Genomic DNA, 22,171 nt, shown 5'->3' with positions numbered 1-22,171 from the left:
ATTGTTTTTCATAGTGGCTGTAGCAATTTACATTCCCATCAACAGGGCATGGTGTTCCCTTTTCTCCAAATTGCTTATCTTCTTGATGATAGCCATCCTAATGGGTATGAGGTGATACCTCATTGTGGTTTTGATTTACACTTCTCTGATGAATGGTGATTTGGAGCATCTTTTTTTTTTAAGATTTATTTATTTTTATACAAGAGCTGGGGTACAGGCCAGAGGGTGAGAGGATTTACCAGAGACAGAGTGGGGAGCAGAGCAGGCAGATGTCAGGGAAAGCATTGGTGAGGGGAGTCCCAAACGAGACAGGAGTGTTCTGCCACGCCATGTGGGACTCTCCCTGGCCAGCTGGGAATCGAATCTGTGCTGCAGAGGCTGTGGACAGCTTCACAGTGCTGAGCTCAACCCGCTGTGCCACTGGGGAGGCCCCTGGAGCATCTTCTAATGCTTTGACTTCTTGAGTGTTTTCCTTGGAAAAATGTCTAGTCAGGTCATCTGCCTATTTTTTAACTGTATTTTTTATTTTTTTGCAATGAGTTGTCTGAGTTCCTTATATATTTTGGATGTTAACCCTTGTCAGATATACTATTTGCAAATACTTTTTTTCCCCTATTCTGTTGGTTGCCTTTTCACTTTGTTGATGATTTGTATTTTGGCATTTGAGTGGTTTTCCTGGAATGAACAAGGTCAAGATTTGGGAGTTCTATGTGTTTGTTTCAGGCAGTGGTTAATGTTCTCTGTTATGGTTGGAGAGGATCTTTCAATACTGAGTTATTTTAAGTCCTTGAAAGGAAATCATTCATAAGAAATTTTATTTTCAAACATATACCATGTGATGAGCCAAGATGAGCTAAGAGCTTCTACTTAGCTTTTACTGAGGAACTTACAAGAACTGATGCAAATGTTTAATCTTGCAGATGATTTTTAACTTAGTGAAAGTAATTCTCTGCTTTCCTAAACTAATTTTGTGTGTAGACTTCAGGAAAAAAGTTTTTTTATAAACCTCAATTTGCAGTGATTTGCAGTGGACATAATAGAAAGGGACCTGGGCAGAGAGACCTGGGCAGAGAGACGTAGGCTCCATGGCTTACTTGCTAAGTGAACAGAGAGGAGTCCCTCATAGTTGTTGAGCCTTAGCTTCTCCTTCAAAAGTGTGAATTGTTACTGTCTTTCAGCCTTGTTGTGGGGATAAGATAGGTGTAATGGACTGCATATTTGTGCCCACCCCCTTCACATGTTGAATTCCTAACCTGAAAGTGATGGTGTTAGGAGGTGGGGCCTTTGGGACTTGATTAGGTAATGAGGGAGAGCCCTCATGAATGGGATTGGAGTCCTTGTAAAAGGGACCCCAGAGAGCTCTCTCAATCTCCTCCCTGTGAGGAGACATGGAGAAATAGGAGTCTGCAACCCAGGAAAGGACCCTCACCAGAACCATGCTGGCACCCCTATCTTGGGTATTCAGCCTATTCAGCCATTAGAACTACAAGAAATAAATTGCTATTGTATATAAGCCACCCAATGCCACAGACAGTACGGCTCATGAAGTTCTCTGCCATTAACGAAGACTCAGAGTCTAAATACATTTGCAGTTGGGGGAGGCTGGGGAGAGAGCCATTGAGAGCAGCTCTGCCTTTCACTCTCCCAGACCAAGCTTTTATTAAAGATATAAACAAAGGAAAAAGAAAATAGCGAGCAATTGTGTTTTTTCTTATACAGATTAATAAACTACTGCTGAAAACAAGTTTTGCTGGTTAGTAGGGAACATGCGCAGAAGCCGGCACGTCCCGAGACAACAGGAGTCAATTCTGGGAAGAAGTCCTGTTTGCAGAACTTTTAACGTCCTGAAACTCCGTATGTAGAGTAAACAGGTCTTCTCCAAAGACTCCAGCTCCCTTTAGGGCAGCAGGCTCCTAACAACCCAGTCTATGGGACTTTGTTATGGCAACCCAAACTGACTAAAACACTGTATACGTAAGTAACGTATTCAGCAAAGTGTCTGCCGTACAGTAAATAAATACTCAGCAGGTATTCAACCACTTGCAGCACAGAGCAAAAGGCAGAGTTTGTACTTCATAAATTTGAGAATTGCAACATGTATTGGGCATTATAAAAAATATTAAAATAATTTATTTCTGTTTTGTTAATTGAGGTAATATTTGGAGACCCCCATGAGGTATTACCACCATAGAGCACCCACCGCCAAATCACCCATCTTCTACCACCTTAGTCCTTTGTGCTTCCTTCCCTCTTTGTTCTTACTCCTTCCCCTCCCTTCCCCACCTTGGTGCTTCAGTTCTGTAGCCAGCTTTCAAGGGTTAGTTTTTAACCTTGTCTTGTTCTTACTCTTAGTTTCGTTACTTTATATTCCGTAGATGTATGACACAATCTGGTATTTATCTTTCTCCAACTGATTTAATTCACTTAGCATTATCCCTTTGAGCTCCATCCATGTTGCTGCAAATGGCACAAATTTATCTTTTTTGATCACTGAGTAATATACTGCTGTGTATATATACCACATCTTCTTTTTTTTAATTTAAATTTTATTTTTATATTCCCCATACAATTACAACCCCCTTATTTTTACCCCAAGCCCTCCTTTCCACGACCCCCACCCCCCGTAGAGTGTCTCTTGTTCATAGTTATTTGTTGATTTTGGTATTTTCTTTCTTATAGTTATTCTTTTTCCTGGTCCCTTATTTAAGTTTTCTAGATTCCTGCTATGAGTGAGACCATCTGGTATTTTTCTTTTTCTTTCTGGCTTATTTCACTGAGCATGATCCCCTCCAGCGCCATCCATGTTGCTGTAAATTGCATGTGTTTATCTTTTTTGAATGCTGAGTAATATTCCATGGTGTATATGTACCACATCTTCTTGATCCAGTCATCTATTTTTGGGCATTTGGGCTGTTTCCAAAGCTTAACTATTGTAAATAGTGCTGCTATAAACATAGGGGTGCAGGTGCTTTTTGGAATTGATGTTTCTGTGTCCTTTGGGTAAATACCTAGGAGTGGAATTGCTGGATCATATGGAAGCTCCATGTTTAGTAGGTCCAGAAATCTCTACACAGCTCTCATAGTGGTTGGACCAGTTTGCACTCCCATCAACAGTGCAGGAGAGTTCCTTTTTCTCCACAACCTCGCCAACATTTGTTGTTGCTAGTTTTTTAATATGTGCCATTCTCACTAGTGTAAGATGGTATCTCATGGTAGTTTTGATTTGCTTTCCCTGATTACAAGTGATGTTGAACATTTTTTCATATGCCTGTTGGCCATTTGCATTTCCTCTTCAGAGAAGTTTCTTTTTAGCTCTTCTGCCCATTTTTTGACAGGATTATTTTCTTTGTTGTTGAGTCTCATCAGCTCTTCCTAGATTTTTGTGATCAGTCCTTTATCATTAGTGTTGTGTGCAAAAATGTTCTCCCAGTCGGTGGGGTTTCTCTTTGTTTTTGTTATTGTCTCTTTTGCGGTGCAGAAGCTCTTTAATTTGATGTAGTCGCAGCTGTTTATCTTTGCCTTCACTATCACTGCTTTGGGTGATGTGTCTGTAAAGATGTCTTTGATGTGCATATCACGTAGTGTTTCACCTATATTTCCTTCTATGTATTTTATGGTTTCAGGTCTTATGTCTAGTTCTTTAATCCATTTTGAGTTGATTTTTGTGTATATACCTCATCTTCTTGATGCACTCATCTGTTTTGGGGCATTAAGACTTTCCATAAAAATCTATAATAAGTTGTGCTGCAATAAACATGGGAGAGCAAGTTTCCTTTCAAATTAGTGTTTTTGAATTTTTTGGGTAGATGCCTATGATAATAATTACTAGATCCATTTTTTAGGGTTTTGAGATATTACATTTTAATGTTTTGAGACACACAGTTTTCCATAAAGATGGACCAGTTTGCATTCCCTACCAGCAGTGTAGGAGGGTTCTAGTTTATTCACATCCTCACCAGCACTTGTTTCTGGTCTTTTCTATGTAGGCCATTCTCACAGGTGTGATGGTATCTCATTCTGGTCTTGATTTGCATTTCCCTAATAATAAAATGATGGTGAACATTTTCATGTGCCTGTTTACAGTCTATATGTCTTCTTTGGAAAAGTGTCTGTTCAGTTCTTCTGCCACCTAAAATACATTTTCTCTTTCTTTCTCTTGTTCCTGTCAGGTATTCCCAGTATTTGTTTGCTGCCTTTTCTCATGCTGTCAGATAATTCTCTGAGTGTTTCTTCACTTTTTAAAAAAAATATTTATTTATTTATGCATACAAGATCTGGGGTACAGGCCAGAGGTGTGGGGGTTGAGAGGATTCACTAGAGACAGAGTGGGGAACAGAACAGGAGGAAAGACTGAATACACTGCTGAGGGGAGTAGCAGGTGAGTCAGGAGAGGTCTGCTGTGTCATGTGGGTAGCTCCCTGGCCAGGGATCGAATTCATGCTGCAGTGGCTGCAGATAGCTTCATAGGTTGCATCCTAACCCCTTGAGCCACGAGGGAGGACCTGTTTTTCTATTAAAAAAAAATTGTTTCTATTTTTCCTTCTCTGCCTGGGTTCTTTGTATTTACATTTTCAATTACAATGACTCGTTCTTTCACCTGATGTAGTCTACTTCTGTACTTTCTCCTGGATTTTTCATCTCCTGTATTTCTGTTTTCAATGCTGAAACTTCATTTTTGTCTTATTTAGTTTCTTTTTCTTTCTTCAGTTCATTGATTTTATTTCTAAGGACAATCCTTTGTCTTTCTGAGTTTTCATCCATGTCTGAATTTCTTCGTCATTGCAATTCTAAGCCCCACATGCTCTGAATCTGATAGGGATAACATAGCGTCCTTATCTTGAGTTCTGAGTATTTGTTCTCTCTGTGTTGTACTATTCCTGTGAGGACTTAAGTTGCTGTTTGTTGAGTTTTCCTTCCTTCCACTATAAGCTTTGGGACCTAACTGCTGCATGTGGGGCTTCCTCTGAGCTTGGCTTCTCCCCCTCAGATCAGTGGCTTCACCTGTCTAGGTGAGCACCTGGCAGGGTCTTACAAGTGGTTGGGAGGTCTTGGGCCACTCTGGCACCTTCCCCAGGTGGGTTTGGGGTCTCACTGGTCTGGGTAAGCACTGGTGGGGTGCTGTGGGAGGTCAGGAGGCCTCTGCTGGTCTGGGTGAATGCTGGTGTGGTCTTGTGGAAAAATAACTGTTTATGGAGGCATAAAATACATAAAGCATGCAAATTATGAATGGTCAGTTCAGGGAGTTGTCACCAAGTATTCACACTCAGTTCACCACTACCAGGATGAAGAAATTATCAGCATCCCAGAGACCTTCCCCTGTTACCTTCTTGCAAAGGTAGCACTGAATTTAACAAAACAGATTATTTTTTCTATTACATATATATTACTGGAATCACACAGATTAAGCTTATTTGTATGAAATTTCCTTCATTCAACTTTATATTTGTTCTGCAAGTAGCAATACAGGTATTCTTCTTTTGGAAAGTTTGTGTGTGGACATTTTGCTTTCGCCAAAGACTGCATTTGTACCTGTTTTTCTTAATCAGAAGAAATCTCAAGAGAGTTTTCACTTTTGCACAAAAGGTAAAAAGTGAAAGTAGCATCAGTGTTTGTTTTGCAGTGGCTGAGCAGAGGCAGTGTGCACCCTGAGCAGAGAAAGTGGCAACGAAGTATTCCTTCCTGCTTAATACAGCTGTGTATCTGTCTTGACATTCCTACTTGTGTTTGTTAGCATTATTTAGGTTTTATGTGTAATTGGTATGATGTGGTAGGTTATTTTTTGGGTCTGGGAATACTACATTTTTTCCCCCATATATTTAATGGTAATTTCTTCTTAGCTTTATGCCATTTTAGCTTAAGAAAGCTTTCATAGGAATTTTCTACATTTGGATAACGGGGGAAACCTGTAGTTTGTTCTGAATCATTGAATTTTCAAGTGACTAGAGATCACAGAGATTCTTTAATCTACTCCTCTTATTTACCAATAAAGGGAAGTAAGGTCCAGAGATGTTAAGACATTAGCCTAAATTTATGATGCTAATTAACAGGATAGACGTGATTATGATGCTAATTAAGTGTCTACAAATCAAGCCCAGAGTCTCTCTCTGAAGTATCTGTCACAGTAGCCATAAATCCACAACTCAAACCAACTCCCAACTCCCTCCTCCCAAAAGAGCTTTAGAAAACCATCCTCAGCATATGTAGATGTCTCTGGATCCTAGAGTTGGGGATCCTCTGTGGATCTGGTCCTCTTGTGTGTATACCCCTTTACATGAGAATAGACTGATATTTGTTTGCCTGGTTGTTTTCAAGGCAGAACCAAGTGTGCATCTTTGAGTGTCAGGGCCAGGAATGAATAATCAGCAACATCTACACCTAAATCATATTAACTTGATTAAATAGATTAAACTGAATCTCATATATACAAAATCCTGTACAAAATCAGTTTTCCTTCTTTAATCATTGTCATCCTTTATGAGAAGAAAAAGCCAAGAGGTGTTGTGTTATAGAGGAGGGGGATAAGAATAAAAGCCAAGAGTTAGTCCCTTATAATTTTTAGGAGTTAACCCCCCACGCTCTGGAGTTCAAATGCTGGTTCTGATGGAGGACAAGAATAGAAAGACTGGAAAGGAGGTGCCCCAAGACTAGAACCTGACTCACACAAGGAGGTAGGGGTAGAGGGAAATAACATGACCATTAACCCAGCTGTGGAGGCCCAGAACCTTAGGCACCAGAGCCTTATCACAAGGCTTAAGACCTGAGCAGGATCAGACTGCTCTAGGGAGTGGAGCACAGACCTGAGGGTAAAGATATGGAGATTGGGCCCATTCTGGAATCTCTGATCTCTTTCTAGTTTTGCCTAGTTATCCAACATCAGCAACAAACAGGCCACTCCAGGGAGGAGGGAGCCCTCCCAAAGAACCAGCACTCTGCCTGCCCACCTGTGACTATGCAGGTGCTTCTTTTCACCAACTCTTTCCTCTGCAGGGCAGCAACCTCCTGCCTGCCTGTGACCTGTACCTGCAGGGACTTCTCTTCACTGACCTCCCTCAGCGGAGGCCACTCTCCTCAAGGCTGCCTGCCTGCAACCATGCAGGCCTCTCTTAGCAAACCTGTCCTTTTCAGGGCAGCTCTTCCTGCTGCTTGCGTCTATGCAAGTGTCTTTTTCTCTTTCGTCCCTTTTCCTGATAAATCTGCTCTTTAAATATAACTACCGTTTCTGTCTTGTGGAGAAACTCGCCATGTGCCCCCGAAATGGGAGCTCTGGTGAAACCTTTCCCAGCACTCCCAGAAACCCTATCAGTTCTTTTCTTTTGTGTGAGATTGGGCAGGTTATTTATTTATTTATTTTTATTAAGGTGACATTGGTTTATAACATTTTATGTGTACAACATTATAATCTAACGTCTGTACTGAAAGTCTAATTTCTGTCCATTGCTTTATATTTGACTGCTTTATATTTGACTTCACCTTCCCCAGCCTCCTTTCCTCCTGGTAACCACCAATCTGTTCTCTGTATCTAAGAGTTTGTTTTTGTTTTGTTTGTTCTTTTAAAAAAATATTCCACACATGAGTGAAATCTTATATTTGTTTCTTTTTCTGCCTGACTTATTTCACTTAGCATAATATCCTCAAGGCCCATCCATATTGTTGATAATGACAAGATTTCATCTTTTCATGATTGTGTAGTATTCCATTATTGTGTGCTTACATGTTTATGCATGCATGTGGTATGTATACACACCACATATTCTTTATGGTTACTTAATTACTTGTACCTCAATTTTTCCATATATATAAAATGAAGATGACTATCCTCATGTGATTGGTATAAAGATAAAATAAATTATTTTATATAAAGTACTTAAAATAGAATAATAAAAATAATGACAATAGTTACTATGACTATTACAACTTTTATTACTATGTCACTTCTTCCATAAAATAGTAGCTTCTCTATAATTTTCACATTCAATTATACTCCAAATTTTATGCTTTTTATGTAAAGAAATTCCACCTAAATAAGACTACTCCCAAAAAGACAGATGTAGAGAAAAGGAATAGCCCCTAATGGGCTCTAAATACACTTTTTGATTTACTTGATTATTTATCAAGATAAATGGGTGTAAATTCTGTTTTAGCTCCTGGGATTTAGGTTGTCTATTTGATAATTTTGTGTTATGTTCAAGTCCATAACTGCACAAACCATTATCACCAAGTATTTATTGATCTTGAACTATAAGCATCGGCTTGCTTCAATAAGGATTTTACTAACGATGTTGATTATGTAAATATCTGGATGTATTCAAATACATTCCTGGATATATATATATACATATTCAAAGTTTCAAGGGCAGCTCTAACATTTACATATCCTGCATCATCATCTAACCTTGAGGCATCCATGTTTTAAATTAAAAAACCTGTTTTGCCACATTTAAATTGTTGCTTCTTCAAGTGACACCTCTATGGTCCCCTCATGTAATTAGCTCAAACTGTTATAGGAACATTTGAACTCTGGTGGGTTGTGTTGGGAACAAGAGGTTATTGAGATAGCACCCCAAACTGTGGAAATGACCCCTGAAGAAGCAGCAAATAAAATATGTGTACATATACACTTATACCACACTAAGGAGTTTTATAACTGCCTAGAGGAAAGAACATCTAGGGTACTCTGGTCCATCTGGAAATAACTTTATGACTCTTGGTAAATCTAATGATAGTCCTGGGTTTTCCCCTTCTATAATTCAGTGATAAGGACAGAACTACCACAAGGAAAAACTGGTCACATAAGGAGAGTACTTTATGAAACCAGAGGGGAAAAAGTTTTAAAGCTCAGAGCCAGTTTTTAAAACATTTTCAGTATTGGAGGCTGAAAGGAATTAGGACTTAAAGTTTCATCCTAGAAATTATCAAACTAGCAATAGATTTGCTCAAACTAGAAACGTTTGGTACTTTAATTAGAGGCAAATCACACACTGCCATCTTGTGCTTCCCAAGTGCAGATGTGTAAGCAAAATGATTTAAGGGCTCCAACCGGTGCCATTGTACAAGTTTTTAGAAGGAGAAAGGAATCAGCTGCTTCAGTTAGTTAAGGTTAATAAGGCAGGCACATCACCAGGAAATAAAACAGTTTAGTTAATTGCGTCAACAAACATGTCAGGGAGTGACAGTTTTGTCCCTCACACCCAGACTCTTCAGTTCTGCCTGACTGGTTTGCTTTCATGAGAGTTGAAAAAGGATGTTTTGCAAGCTGGGGACTTGGAGACCTTTTCTCTATCTATACCCCTGGATGTTGTAAACCTGAGCTAAAACAAACTCACTGCAATCAATTTTGTGTGCTTTTGAGATGGGTCCTGCATTAGTTTACAATTGTGGTATAACAAGATGCCCCAAATTTAGCAGATTAAAACATCAGATATTTATTATCTCACAGTTCTTGTGGGTTGGGGGGGGGTCTACATATATTTCTGTTGGTCCACAAGTCAATGATCAAAGCGTTATCTGGCTGTATTTGCCTCTGGAGGCTTTGAGTCCTCTTCTAAATTCACTGGCTGAATTTAGTTTCCTTGATTTGCAGAGCTGAGTTCTCCTTGACTTTCTGCTCTTCCCAGTCCCATGGCCCACAACTTGGCAGTACACTTCTTCAGGGCCAACAGGAGGTGCCTGTGGCTCCTTTGAGTCAGTTGAATTAGAAAGTAAAAGGTTCACCTGATTTGACCCATCCAGGATTATGACCCTTATTTAAAGTCAACTGTTGGGAAATTTATTTATTTATTTATAATTATTTTTGTTTTTAAACATCCTTTTTTTTCCCCCCCACAATATGGGATTTCTCCTTTCAGGTTCATTGACCATAGTTTCCCCAGCACAAAGTGCCCACAGTCTTCCACCACACTTTACTGTGCTGTCCTCACCCCTGTTGCCAACTCTCTCCCTCTCTCTCGATGTCTCCTGGGTGTCTCAGATCTACGGTCAGCTTTCAAAGGTCAGTCTTTACAGTTTCCCTTTGCCTGATCCTTTGTTTAGTTTCTCTAGACTACACACATAAGTAAAAGTATCTGGTATTTATCTTTCTCCTTCTGGCTCAGTTCACTTAGAATAATCACTTCCATTTCCATCTATGTTGCTGCAAATAGCACAAGTTTATCTTTTTTTGCTGGCTGAATAGTATTCTGTTGTGTATATGTACAACATCTTCTTGATCCATTCACCAGTTCTGTGGCATTTATCAATAGGTTGTTTCCACATCTTGGCTATTGTAAATAGTGCTGTTATAAATACGGAAGTGCAGGTTTCTTTTCGAATTAGTGTTTTGTGCTCTTTGGAGAGATTCCTAGGAGTGGAATTGTTAGGGAATTTAACAACATCTGCAAAAATCCCTTCATAGAAACACCTAGAAAGTGTGAGCACTAGGGGGCAGGAATCTTAGGATCATCTTAGAATTCTTTTTTTTTTTTTAAAGATTTATTTATTTATGCACACAAGAACTGGGGTCCAGGCTAGAGGTGTGGGGGGGTGGTGAGAGGATTCACTAGAGACAGAGTGGGGGACAGGCAGACTGACTGAAATACACTGCTGAGGGGAGCAGCAGGCGAAACAGAAGAGGTCTGCTGCGCCATGTGGGTAGCTTCCTGGCTGGCTGGGGATCAAACTCGTGCTGCAGAGGCTGTGGACAGCCTCACAGTGCTGTGCTTAACTCCTTGCACCACCAGGGGGGCCCCATCTTAGAATTCTTATGCCACAGACTCTTTATTGAAATCTATTCCACCCAAAATGAACACTTTTCTCTGAGTAATGCTCTGTCACCAACAGCAACAATGGTGACATCCTTGATCTCAGATAAGATCTGGGTTCCTAGTTGACCTGCCTCTTGAGCTGGTAGGGGAAGGTTATAGGTCTTTGCTTTTCTAGGCTCACTCTTATTTCCCCTTATATTTCTACAAATGCTCATTTAAAACTATTTGATTCTCTTTTCCTGTTCACTTAAATTGTTAATTTCTTCTTTTGAAAAGCTGTAGAAATCCTCTTAGGGATATTTTGTATTTAAAAGCAGCAGTTTACTACCAAGAGAAGCCCCAGCAATATTAACATCTTCTATGCAACAGGCTACACTGTTCCTAGAAAGAGGTCATACATCAAACAAATCTGGTATATCCTTGCAAACAGCCCAAAGTTTTTTCGTTTTTTTCTTTAAAGAAATAGCTGGAGCATGGTTTCTGGGTCCTTTGATCTCCTTTCAAGTTCCAGGTGATTGGAGCAATTTCTAGCTTAGTGGCCAATAAAAGTATTGGCTCTGAAGTTGGCTGATTTCAGTTTCAGCCAGAACTCCTCTACTTACTAGCTTTGTATCCTTGGACAACTTTCTTATTTCTATTACTGTGTTTCATGTTTATTAAATAAGGGTAACAACACCAACTTTAATGGAATATTCTAAGAACTAAATGAGACAATATACATAAATGATTTTATTGAGGTCAGTGAATGGTGCAATTTTTATTGGCTCATTCACCAAGAAATTTTCATTTTTATAGTGGGGAATAAGGGGTTAGTAGTTGATTGTTGGGAACCTGCTGCTGTAAAGGGAGCTGGAGCTTTTGGAAAAGACCTGTTTACTCTGCATATGGAGTTTCAGGACATTAGAAGTTCTGCAAACAGAATTTCTTCCCAGAATTGACTCCTGTTGTCTCAGGTTATCCTGGCTTCTGTGCATGTTCCCTATTAACCAGGAAAACTTGTTTTCAGCAGTAACTTATTAATCTGTATAAGCAAAACCACAATTGTGTGCTATTTTCTTGTTCCTTTGTTCATATCTTTAATAAAAGCTTGGGCTGGGAGAGTGAAAGGCAGAGCTGCTCTCAATGGCTCTCTCCCCAGCCTCCCCACATTGCAAATTCTTTTTTTTTTTAAAGATTTATTTCTGCTTACAAGAACTGGGGTACAGGCCAGAAGTTTTGGGGGTGAGAGGATTCATTAGAGACAGATTGGGGAACAGAACAGGCACATTGACTGAAATACACTGCTGAGGGGAGCAGTGGGCAAGACAGGAGAGGACTGCTGTGCCATGTGGGTTAGCTCTCTGGCTAGGGATCAAAGTCATGCTGTAGAGGCTGCGGATAGCTTTATAGTGCTAACGCTTACCCCTTGCGCCACCAGGGAGGCCCACTCCATTGCAAATTCATTTAGACTCTGAGTCTTCGTTAATGGCAGAGAACTTCATCAGTTGTCCTGTCCGTGGTAGCTGATAAAGCTTTCTGTATTATTATTATTTTAAAAAAAGATTTATTTATTTATTTATACAAGCACTGGGTACTGTCAGAAGCGCAGGAGGGTGAGAGAATTCACCAGAGCCAGAGTGGGGAACAGAGCAGGTAGACTGACGAAATACACTGCTGAGGGGAGCAGCGGGCACAGCAGGAGAGGTCTGCGTGCCATGTGGGACTCTCGCCCGGTGGCCAGGGATCGAACTGGCGCTGTAGAGTCTGCAGGCAGCTTCGCAACCCAGCGCTCAACCGCTGCGCCACCAGGGGAGGCCCTTTCTGTATTATTGACAGTGTCATCTGAGAAAGACTTGTTTTTGAAGTTATCTCTTGATGGGCGCTAACAGGAACTTTCATTTGAAGTTTAATGGCATGTAACTAAGTCAGTAACATATTTGTCTAATGTCAAAGTCATCTCTCTTTAGAGGGACAGAATATTTGGTGCCTAAAAATAAGCCTCAGATTCCTTTTATCCTTACATCTAGCTTTGGAGATATTTTCTAAGGAATATTGAACATTCCCATTCCAGATCATCAGGCAGAAATCCCAGGCATAGGAGAGGACTATTTCTCATTTCTCTACAAGGAAAAGGGCTGATCCCCTACAGATGCCTAGACAAGCCACTGTTGCCCTGGAGGTTGACCGCACTTATCTGCAGTTTACAACATCTTAAAAAAATAAACCCAAATAATTAATAACTTCCCATTAACCAATTTGATGATTTTTCATTCATATTTGAATATGATTTTTGCATGTCTAGTCCTATCTTGAGATATTTCTAAAGAATAAAGAGAAGGAACAAACAGAATTGTCTGGTAATCACCCAAGTAATGAACCTCAAGGGGATGTAGAAGGGACTTGACATAATAATGCCTGTTCACATGTGAGTAATAGAGGTCACCATGTTAGTATTGGCTCCATAATCTAGAGAACAAGTGATCTTTTAGCAAAAGCATGCACAAGCAGAAGGGCACACCTGTGTATTTGCCCTTGAATTTTGGGGGAGGAATCTGTAGCCCTGTCTCCCATTCAGATGGAGTGAGGAGGATTTCACTCCCAACAGTCTGGGAAATGAGCATCTTAGTTGTATTACAACATCCACTACAGTAGATTTAGTTTTCAATTGGAAAGGAAACCTTCTTGCTTTCCTTAGCCTTTAAGACTTCTGAAGAAGGTAAAATTTGTCATGGTTAAAAGTAGAGCTTTGGAGTTGGTTCAAGTCCCGCACTCTGGGACCTTGGAAAGTTACTCAGTCTCTTTCTGTCTCAATTTCTTTGAGTAAAAATTGAGGATTCTGCTACCTGTTTGTAAGGTTTGTTGGCAGAATAGAATAACATGATATGTAGAATGCACTTAGCACAAGCCTGATACTTGGTAAGCATGCAATAAATGGTTGCTTTTGTTATAATTCTGGGAATGTTATGAAGACATAACTTTTTTTTTTTTTTTTGTGGGACCCTCGCAGGTGGCCAGGGAACAAACCGGTGCTGCAGAGGCTGTAGGCAGCCTTGTAGCCCAGCGCTCAATCGCTGCGCCACCAGGGGAGGCCCTGAAGACATAACTTTTGGGTACAAGCATTTCCCACTGGGAGAACAGTAGAGTCGAGTGACAGTTTTTGGCAGCAGAGGGTGAAAAAGAGCTTCATGACTCACTTCTAAGGCAATTCAGAATCTGCCCCTTCTTACTTGCCCTTTGCGCTGGCAGAAGGGCCCAGAATTGGTATAAGCTAAATTGGAAAATCCAGCAATACCAACAAAGTTGCTGCTATTCCTGGAACTAGAGAGGAGAGAAGTTACTCAAAGAGCTCTTGATCCTTTACTTAGGAGGAAATACATCCAGCACATCCTAAGATGTCTGCTCATTTATATTTAGGTTAATGGAGTAATCCTTAGAAATTTCTTCAAATGCTGTCTCTATAGATACACACCCTCCCTCAGTTCTAAGCATGTTTCTGTAATCTTGATCATATGTAGCATGAACATAACACTTTGCCCCTTTCAAGCACTCCATAAATATTAACTAATTGATCCATTCATTAAGTGTTTCATGGCTTAGTCTCAGCAGTCCAACACTTTGCTTAATAACTGTTAATCACAGAGCCAAGGGACACAGTTTATTAGTTTTATTAGTATACTTTTTTTCCCCCCCAAGATGGAGAGCCATATGAAGGAAGAAATAGCTGCCAAACTCAGTCCACTTAACCGACCCACAGTTGGGGGCTTTCTGTCTTTGTTTATGTGATGTTGCAGAGTTCTTCATCTGTTAATCCCATGAAGGGGGATATCGTGGTACAAAGCAGAGCATTCCAAATTTAGATTTGATAAGCCAGTAGATTTTTAGAAAGAAATTTTGACAGAACAAAATAAGGAAGACAGTGTTGGGATAAAGGATACTTTTTAACTTTGAGTGCATTCAGCTTCATGGAAATCTACGTGATTGGACCCCCTTGATTCTGAAACTGGATCCCCAAGGTGCCTAGAGGCTGCAGAGCATACCAGCTTTGTTGGCACTGTGCCACAACCAGCTCCTCCCCCAGCCCCAGCATGAGCAGCCTGCCTGGACCAGGGTCCTGGCTCAGTATGTACCTGTGGGCCAGCCTCACAGTTCCAATGGCAGCAAACTTATCCCACCTCAGCATGAGCCATGGAAGAGATCTGCTGCATTCTGTCGTCCTTGAGCTCAGCCCCTCAGGCCAGTCCCCCAGGGCTCTGACAGTGGTGGTATGATGGTGAAATGGCAGCCTATGCTTTGGTGCTCAGGCCTGACTGAAAAGCCTGCTTCAGCAGCTGGGTGTGCGGCACACCCCAGTTCCACTGTGGGCCCACCAATGATGCAAAACTGCCTGACCTCAGTGTAATTTAGGTTTAGAGTTTTGCTTTTGGACATTGCCTGGAATTGAAAATGGGCCAATCAGGTTGGAGCTCTCAACAGACCAATCAGGTTCAAGCTCCCACCAGTGCCATTCAAGGTTTTTGAATGCAAGTGCAATGCTTTTGCACAGTTTCACCTATATTCTCTGTATATTTTACATTTTGCTTCCAATGGGTGCAAACTGAAACCATGTAAACCTGGGAAATTTCATGGCTCATGATTCTTCACCCTTGTGCTCACAATTACAAGACATGACTCAAACACAGAGTATAACGACAGTTTATTTACAAGGTGGAAATTGGGAAAAAGGTTTCTAAGGCTACAGATGACTGCCTGTCCTACCCCACCCAGATAGTGTCTCCATTGTCCAGTTGTCCAAAACAAAAGCTGCTCATGAATGTGATGGTGTTGTCCTTTGAGGAGAGACTAGAGCTAGTGGCAAATGGGTAAGTGGTGGACCAGGACCCAACTCACAGTGGAAGCTGGAGTTAATTACAGGTGGCACTGCTGAGGCAGCACTGCAGGAGCCATCAGCGGTAGTCTGGAGACCAGACTGAGTACCTTTGAAGGCAACAGCAACAGAAGATAGCTCTAGAGGTGGTTTGGCGCAGGCCAGTGGCACCAGTCAGCAGGTGATGTCAAGGATCAGGCAGTGGCAGGCAACTCTTAGTGGTGCCGGGCACAGACCAGTGGCAAACAGATCTTAGAAGTGAAAAGCATAGGCTAGTGGTGCCAGTCTGCAGGATACATAGGAGGCAGGAGTGGTGGTCAGGTGGTAGTGTGGGAGGAACAGCACCAGGGGCCAGGAGGCAGTGCTGGTCATGCTGGAGGCAGGAGTGGCAGGTGACAATTTGAAGTAATGAAGTGAGCATCTTCCTAGGTGAGAGTCTCCAATAAGAGTTGGAGGTCTGAGCGAAGCTCTTTCAGGCGAGAGTGTTTTTTGATTTGGAGATCAAGAGGTGAAGCTCTGGATGAGTGTGTCAGCCCAGATGTGTGAATCTAATCTGCTGTCCCAGCTTATTTAGCTTTCAGGGTGCCTGAGTTCATATATGGTTGGTGCAGTTTCAAAATCACACGAGTTTCAAAACCTGAACTCCACTGGAGTGGGAAACCCAAACTCGGCCAGAGTTGGCCTTCTCATGTGGTGGAGCCAGGCATGCTCTGCTGCACCACTGAACCATGGGCCAGTGGTTCCTCTTTCAAAACCTCCTCATGGGCCTTGGGCCTGGTCCTGAGCTAAGATGGGGTCATTATACACATCAATATATCCATCCAAGGGACCTAACAGTCACAGAGCCCCAGAAGAGCTTGGTGCTTAATACAATGCTTAGCACATATTAGGGATTCAATAATTTTTTGTTGAATAAAGTAATGAAAATAGTTATCTGGCTGTGACCTTGGCCAAGTCACAGAATTTCTGGGGCTCAGATTTGTACAATTAGATCTGTGCAATCCCATCTGTGTGATTTGTATAATTGGAAAGTGGCATTGACATTGGATACCTGCCAAGTTCCCTTTCGTTTAAGAAACAAAATCCAAAAGCTAAGATTGAAGAGGAGTAGTAGTGTTTTCTAATTTTTTTTTTGAATGACGATCCAACTTTTGGGGCTATGAAGACTTTTTGTCGCAATATTTACCTCCTGAATGAAAGTGTTGGCTCTTTATAGGTAAATGCAGCCTCTCACTGAGAAAGGGACCCTTGCAGATATGTTATTAATTTAAAACCTAAGTGTTGGATGATGAGGACATGTTACAATTTTTTTTAGAGGTTTGAGTATTAACTTTAAACACTATAACACTATTCTCTGTTTTTTTTTTCCTAGAGCTCATTAAAAAAAAGAGGCCTATATTATTTCATATTTTTGTTATCATTGTTATTTTAAAATGTCCCATGGTCACAATGTATAATTGAGTTTAAAGGTCTGATAAATCTTTGATGAATTATACAATAGTCACCCTAGCTTATACATATTTCAAAGCCAGTTAAGTCCCAGAGCTGGCAGCAGGCAGAGGGTTGAATACACATTATATGTCTCTTTCTACTACTCAATCTACTTTCTTTAGGGAAAAGCTGCTTTTTGTCTTGATCAGCCAGAGGTGAGGAATGAAGGAGGGATGGATTTTCATTAAGAATAGAGGCTTTGTATGAAATTTCTCTATCTGAACATCTGATAGGAGCAGGGATTTGAAAATGATCTTGGATTGGATTGTATATTCATCTTGGTTTTGAATGATGCAGAGTTATGCAAACATTTCCCTGAGTTATGGCAAATGTTTAACTGAAAAAAGAATTCTTAAAACAAATTTTAGTATGGATTGTCTGCTTCTTAAAACAATAAGCATGATCTGTATCCTGTGTGCTTTTTTGGGAATATAGAAGATTCATTTTTCAATTAGGATATTTCACATGAATTTAAAGGTTTTTTTCATTAAAAATTTATTGCATTGTTTTTAGCTCCAACATGGCTAGAACATAATGATACTATTATTTGGCCTTAGAAGAATTAACTCGATGTTATGATAGCTTCAGCTTATTATTCAAGTGGAGGTGATATTTATTGAGAGTATTTTTGAAATGTGATCTGTCATTTTTAGTGCTGTTTCTTTAAATGTGAGCAAGCTTCTCTTTATTAAGAATGCCAGGACTGTCTCTGCATCTTCCTACTTGCAAGAGAATTCTGCCTCTACTCTCTGCTGGTGCTAAATTGTTCTTGAATGAGCCATCTAGACTCTGATGTGTGAGGGTGTTTGTGAATGGGAGGAAGCTAAGAAACCACTGACCTTCCTTTTCTCTCTGCTCATTTCACCTCCTCTCCTTCCTCTCCTTTGTACACAGAGGAAAGAGGTTTGAAAAGAGGGGTGAAGAGTATGTTGTTTAAACCCAAATGCCTCCAAACAGACAAATGGATCAAAAAGTGTGGTATGTTTACATAATGGAATATTACTCAGCAATCAAAAAAGATGAACTCATGCCATTTGCAAGAACATGGATGGAGCTGGAAGGGATTTGCTGGCAGAAATAAGTCAGAAGGAGAAAGATGACGTCACTTATATACAGAATATAGAGAAACCAAATGAAAGATGAAGAAAATGACAAAACTAACAATCGACCATAGACCTGGGGCATACGCAAGGGAGGGGGAGCAAATAGGGGTCAAAGCAGGGGAAGGAAGAACACAAAGGAATATGGTGATGGTTCATGGGTGATATGGTGATAGGAGAACGATGGGGACTACAGCGATGTAATAAAATAAATAAATGAATAACAATTAAAAAAATAAAAGAGTAGGTTGTTTACTGTTTTGGGAAGGAACTTTGTGAGTAAAGAGGGGGACTCTATCTCCCAAAGCTGACCACAGTATTCGCTGGCCATATGGATGCAAACAAATTACTTAGCTATTATTTTATCATCTGTAAACAAGGGATAAATAAACATATTTCACAGGATAAAGATTAGTTCAGGTAAGTTAACTAGCATAGTAGTGGATGTTTTTCTGCTTATTTCTATAAACTAGTATTCTGATTGGAACCAGAGTCAGCTGTATTTCCACTGCTCTAAGAAATTCCTTTTCTCACATATTAAGAAATTTTTAAAATTGAGATATAATTGACATATAAAACATTAGTTTAAGATGTATAATATAATGATTTCATATACACATGTAAGATCACCACAGTAAGTCTGTTTAACAGTATTACCACACAAGGTTACACATCTTTTTAGAAATTATTTTATTTTATATATTTTTTACATCATTTTTCATTTTTGTACAATGTATGCATTTTCACCTTGGTATACATCTTTTTTTTTTCTCTCGTGATGAAAACTTTGAAGACCTACTCTGTTAGCAGCTTTCAAATATACAATACTGTATTATTAACTTTCCTTACCATGCTGTTCATTACATCTCCAGGACTTACTTGTTTTACAGCTGGATGTTTGTAACTTTTGACCACCTTCACCCATTTGGTGCACCCCTTACTCTTAAGGTAATCTTCACCTGAAAATCAGCCAGAAGAAGCTGTTTCTTTGGCATGCTGCCCCATGAGGCCCCAACAACAGTGAGACTGCATGCTCACTAGAGTGATGACACCCCAGCAGGAGAATGGAGTTCTTAAAATGTCCCAGTCTGGGTCACCCTAATGTCATTTATTGACTGCTCAAGCAATCTGGGGCTTGGTGAACCCTCCTCTTTCCTAAACATTTCTACATTCAGTCTCCCCTAAAACAGCAGGATAGTATTGCATCATTTTTGCCTTGCTGCTATGAAGCAGAACACCAAGTTCAGAGGAAGAAATTGGAGAAAATAAGAGCAGAAATCTGCTGTTCCTATTAATATATAGGTTCTGTATCCCAGCCCCTCCACCCCACCCCCGCTACCCCTTGGCACCTCCTGCCTGCTTTTCTTCCTTAGATTTCCATTGCTGGCAGGTAGGTTGTAGCTTCCTCACCCTGCTTCAATGCGTGTCCCTGCTGAGCCATGGAGGAAGTCCTGAAAGGGAAGAGCTGGTAGGTGAGAGTAATAACTTCTTTTTTTTAAAAGAAAATAAACTAATTCCATCCTGATCAAACTTTAAGGCTGTGAATTCTTTTTGGCATTTTATGAAAAAAATGATTAAATGCAAAATTTTCTTCACATATCATCACCTGGATATAGTATTTGCATTTATATGTGAACCTATACTGGCTCTTGCTACACAGAACAAAATACAATGGTATTAACCCCACGTCTCCAGTCTTATACCCACTGTTTGGATAACTCTGGCTGGAAATAGAGCACTAGGCCTCTCTTGTTTGTTCATGAAGATTTGGTATTTTGAATTGCCAGGAGTTTTAATGGACTGAGTACCTTAATAAAGAAAAATAGCATCTGGTTTTCATGGTATGCTGGGTTTATCTTCTAGGTACAGTTTAAACAATGATATATTTTTGCTTTTAATAAGCAACAATAACTCCCCATTTCAATGGCAACTGTAATAATGGCTGGTAGAGCTTAATTTTGTAAGGCCCTGTGCTAGTTCTATATATTCCTTTTATAATAATTCATTATAATAATTCCTTTACATTTCCTTGTAACTCAACTTTTATCCCCATATCATAGATGAGGAACTTAGTCTTGGAAAGGCTAAGTATTTGATCCTTGACCACACAACCACTGAAGGGACAAAGATTTGAGTCCTTATAGTCTGGTGTTATACCTATATTCTCTGACTACTTCTTAAGTTTCCAGCTGTTTGATATAAGTTGAATCTTGAATTAATTTTCCCTAATTAGTCTGAGTAACTTTTAGACTTGCAGCTAAATTTTACTGGACATTCCTGGATATTTTTCCAATGTTCAGTCCCCTTGACTGACATATTATTGGCATATAGAATGGGTCAATACTGAGTTAGTCATCTTACTAGTCATGTGATTTAAAAAAATATTTTATTTTGATCCATAGTAAGTACTACATTTTTTCCCATTATGAGCCAGCATACTTACACATATATATGTTGTTAAGACATGACACAGTAACTCACCCTTGCTATGTGGAACATATTCTGATCTATTCTATTCTATTCTATTCTATTCTATTCTATTCTATTCTATTCTATTCTATTCTATTCTATTCTATTCTATTCCATCCTCCACTCTACCCCACTTCACTCCATTCCATTCCATTCTTATATTTTCTTGCAAATAAACCTCTTGAGATCAACTAAATTTCACTTCTCTCTGGGGTCAGATTCCACATTTTTGAAATACAGACTTTTAGTTAGATAACTTTTCTGTTCTTTGGAAAACTTGTGCACAGTATTATATACTTCAGCATTTCTCTAGAGGATTTTTAAAATTTTCAGAAATAGCCAAGGTGAAATTAGTATTAGAGGATCCTGAAGACAACGTTCTCTCTCTGAAAGAGGTCAAGATATAACCCTGGCTTGCTGGGGAATACTGAAAACTCCATGGTTGAAGCTGGGTTCCTGCATATAATACCTACCATGACACATAGTTTGGCCAGTCAATGAAAAAAGACTTGAAAGTCTGATCAGCTTGCAGCAAAGGTTTTTCAAGAGTGTTCAAGGATGAATGTAATCTTGGATTTTTAATAGTTCCTCAAGCAGAAAGCATACCTCTCGCCCTTCAGTAGCACACTGAGGATGCAAGTGACTTGTGAAGTTAGTGGTGGGGGATTCAATGGCTGAGAAATGATGCAGTTGTCAACCTCTTGGTCCTCCTGGTGTCATGGCCTGCTGCCACAAGGAAACATGATGAAAGTGAGGAATGAAAATGGAAGTTATGGGAAAGTTAGGCCACAGTTAGGCTCAGTCTGTCTTTTTTTTTGACATTCTCAGTACCAGTGTTGTTTTGTTTATTTCTTATTACCTTTTTTAAAAAAAATTAACTGATGGGAAAAGCTTACTGCTAATAATAGTTAACATTTCTCTAGTGTTAGCTGGCACCTAGTGCTCAGTGCTTTATGTGGATTGTCTCATTTAGTCCTTACAAAAACCTAATGAGGTAATTAGTTATCTGCCCCAGTTTACCAATGTAAACATGGAGGTTAGGAAGACCAAGTACTGTTCTGAAGATTATATAGCTACTAAGTGGTGAACAGGGGCTGGAACCAATGTGAATCCAGAGCCTGTGCTGTGAGCCACCGCACCAGAATCCCATCTTCTCTGCACTGGCACCTGGTGGTGACTTTCCCCCACAGGGAAGGGGCAGATGTGGGGTGGGAATTATCAGCATAATGAAGGGCATGTAGCCATTTTTTCAATGTGTCTATATTGAGTTTCTTTGTACTTAGCTGTGTGAGCATCTATTGCCTGACTGACGACATTTTCAATCTCTGGTTCTTCCAGATTCTCAGTGTCTTTGGAACAGTTAACACTCTGGATGCTTATATTAGTTTCCTTGCTATGCCACAATATAGAGTTTTCCCATGAAAACTTTCTTAAGCTGAAATGGTGGAAAGCAATACACAATTATCATTAATTGATCACGGAAGAATTTTCAGCATTTCCAGACCTGAGAAATAATCTATCAGATAACA

The sequence above is a fragment of the Talpa europaea genome (genome assembly GCF_964194135.1).
Source record: "Talpa europaea genome assembly, chromosome: 13".
Taxonomy (NCBI): domain Eukaryota; kingdom Metazoa; phylum Chordata; class Mammalia; order Eulipotyphla; family Talpidae; genus Talpa; species Talpa europaea.
This window is presented reverse-complemented; position numbering follows the sequence as displayed.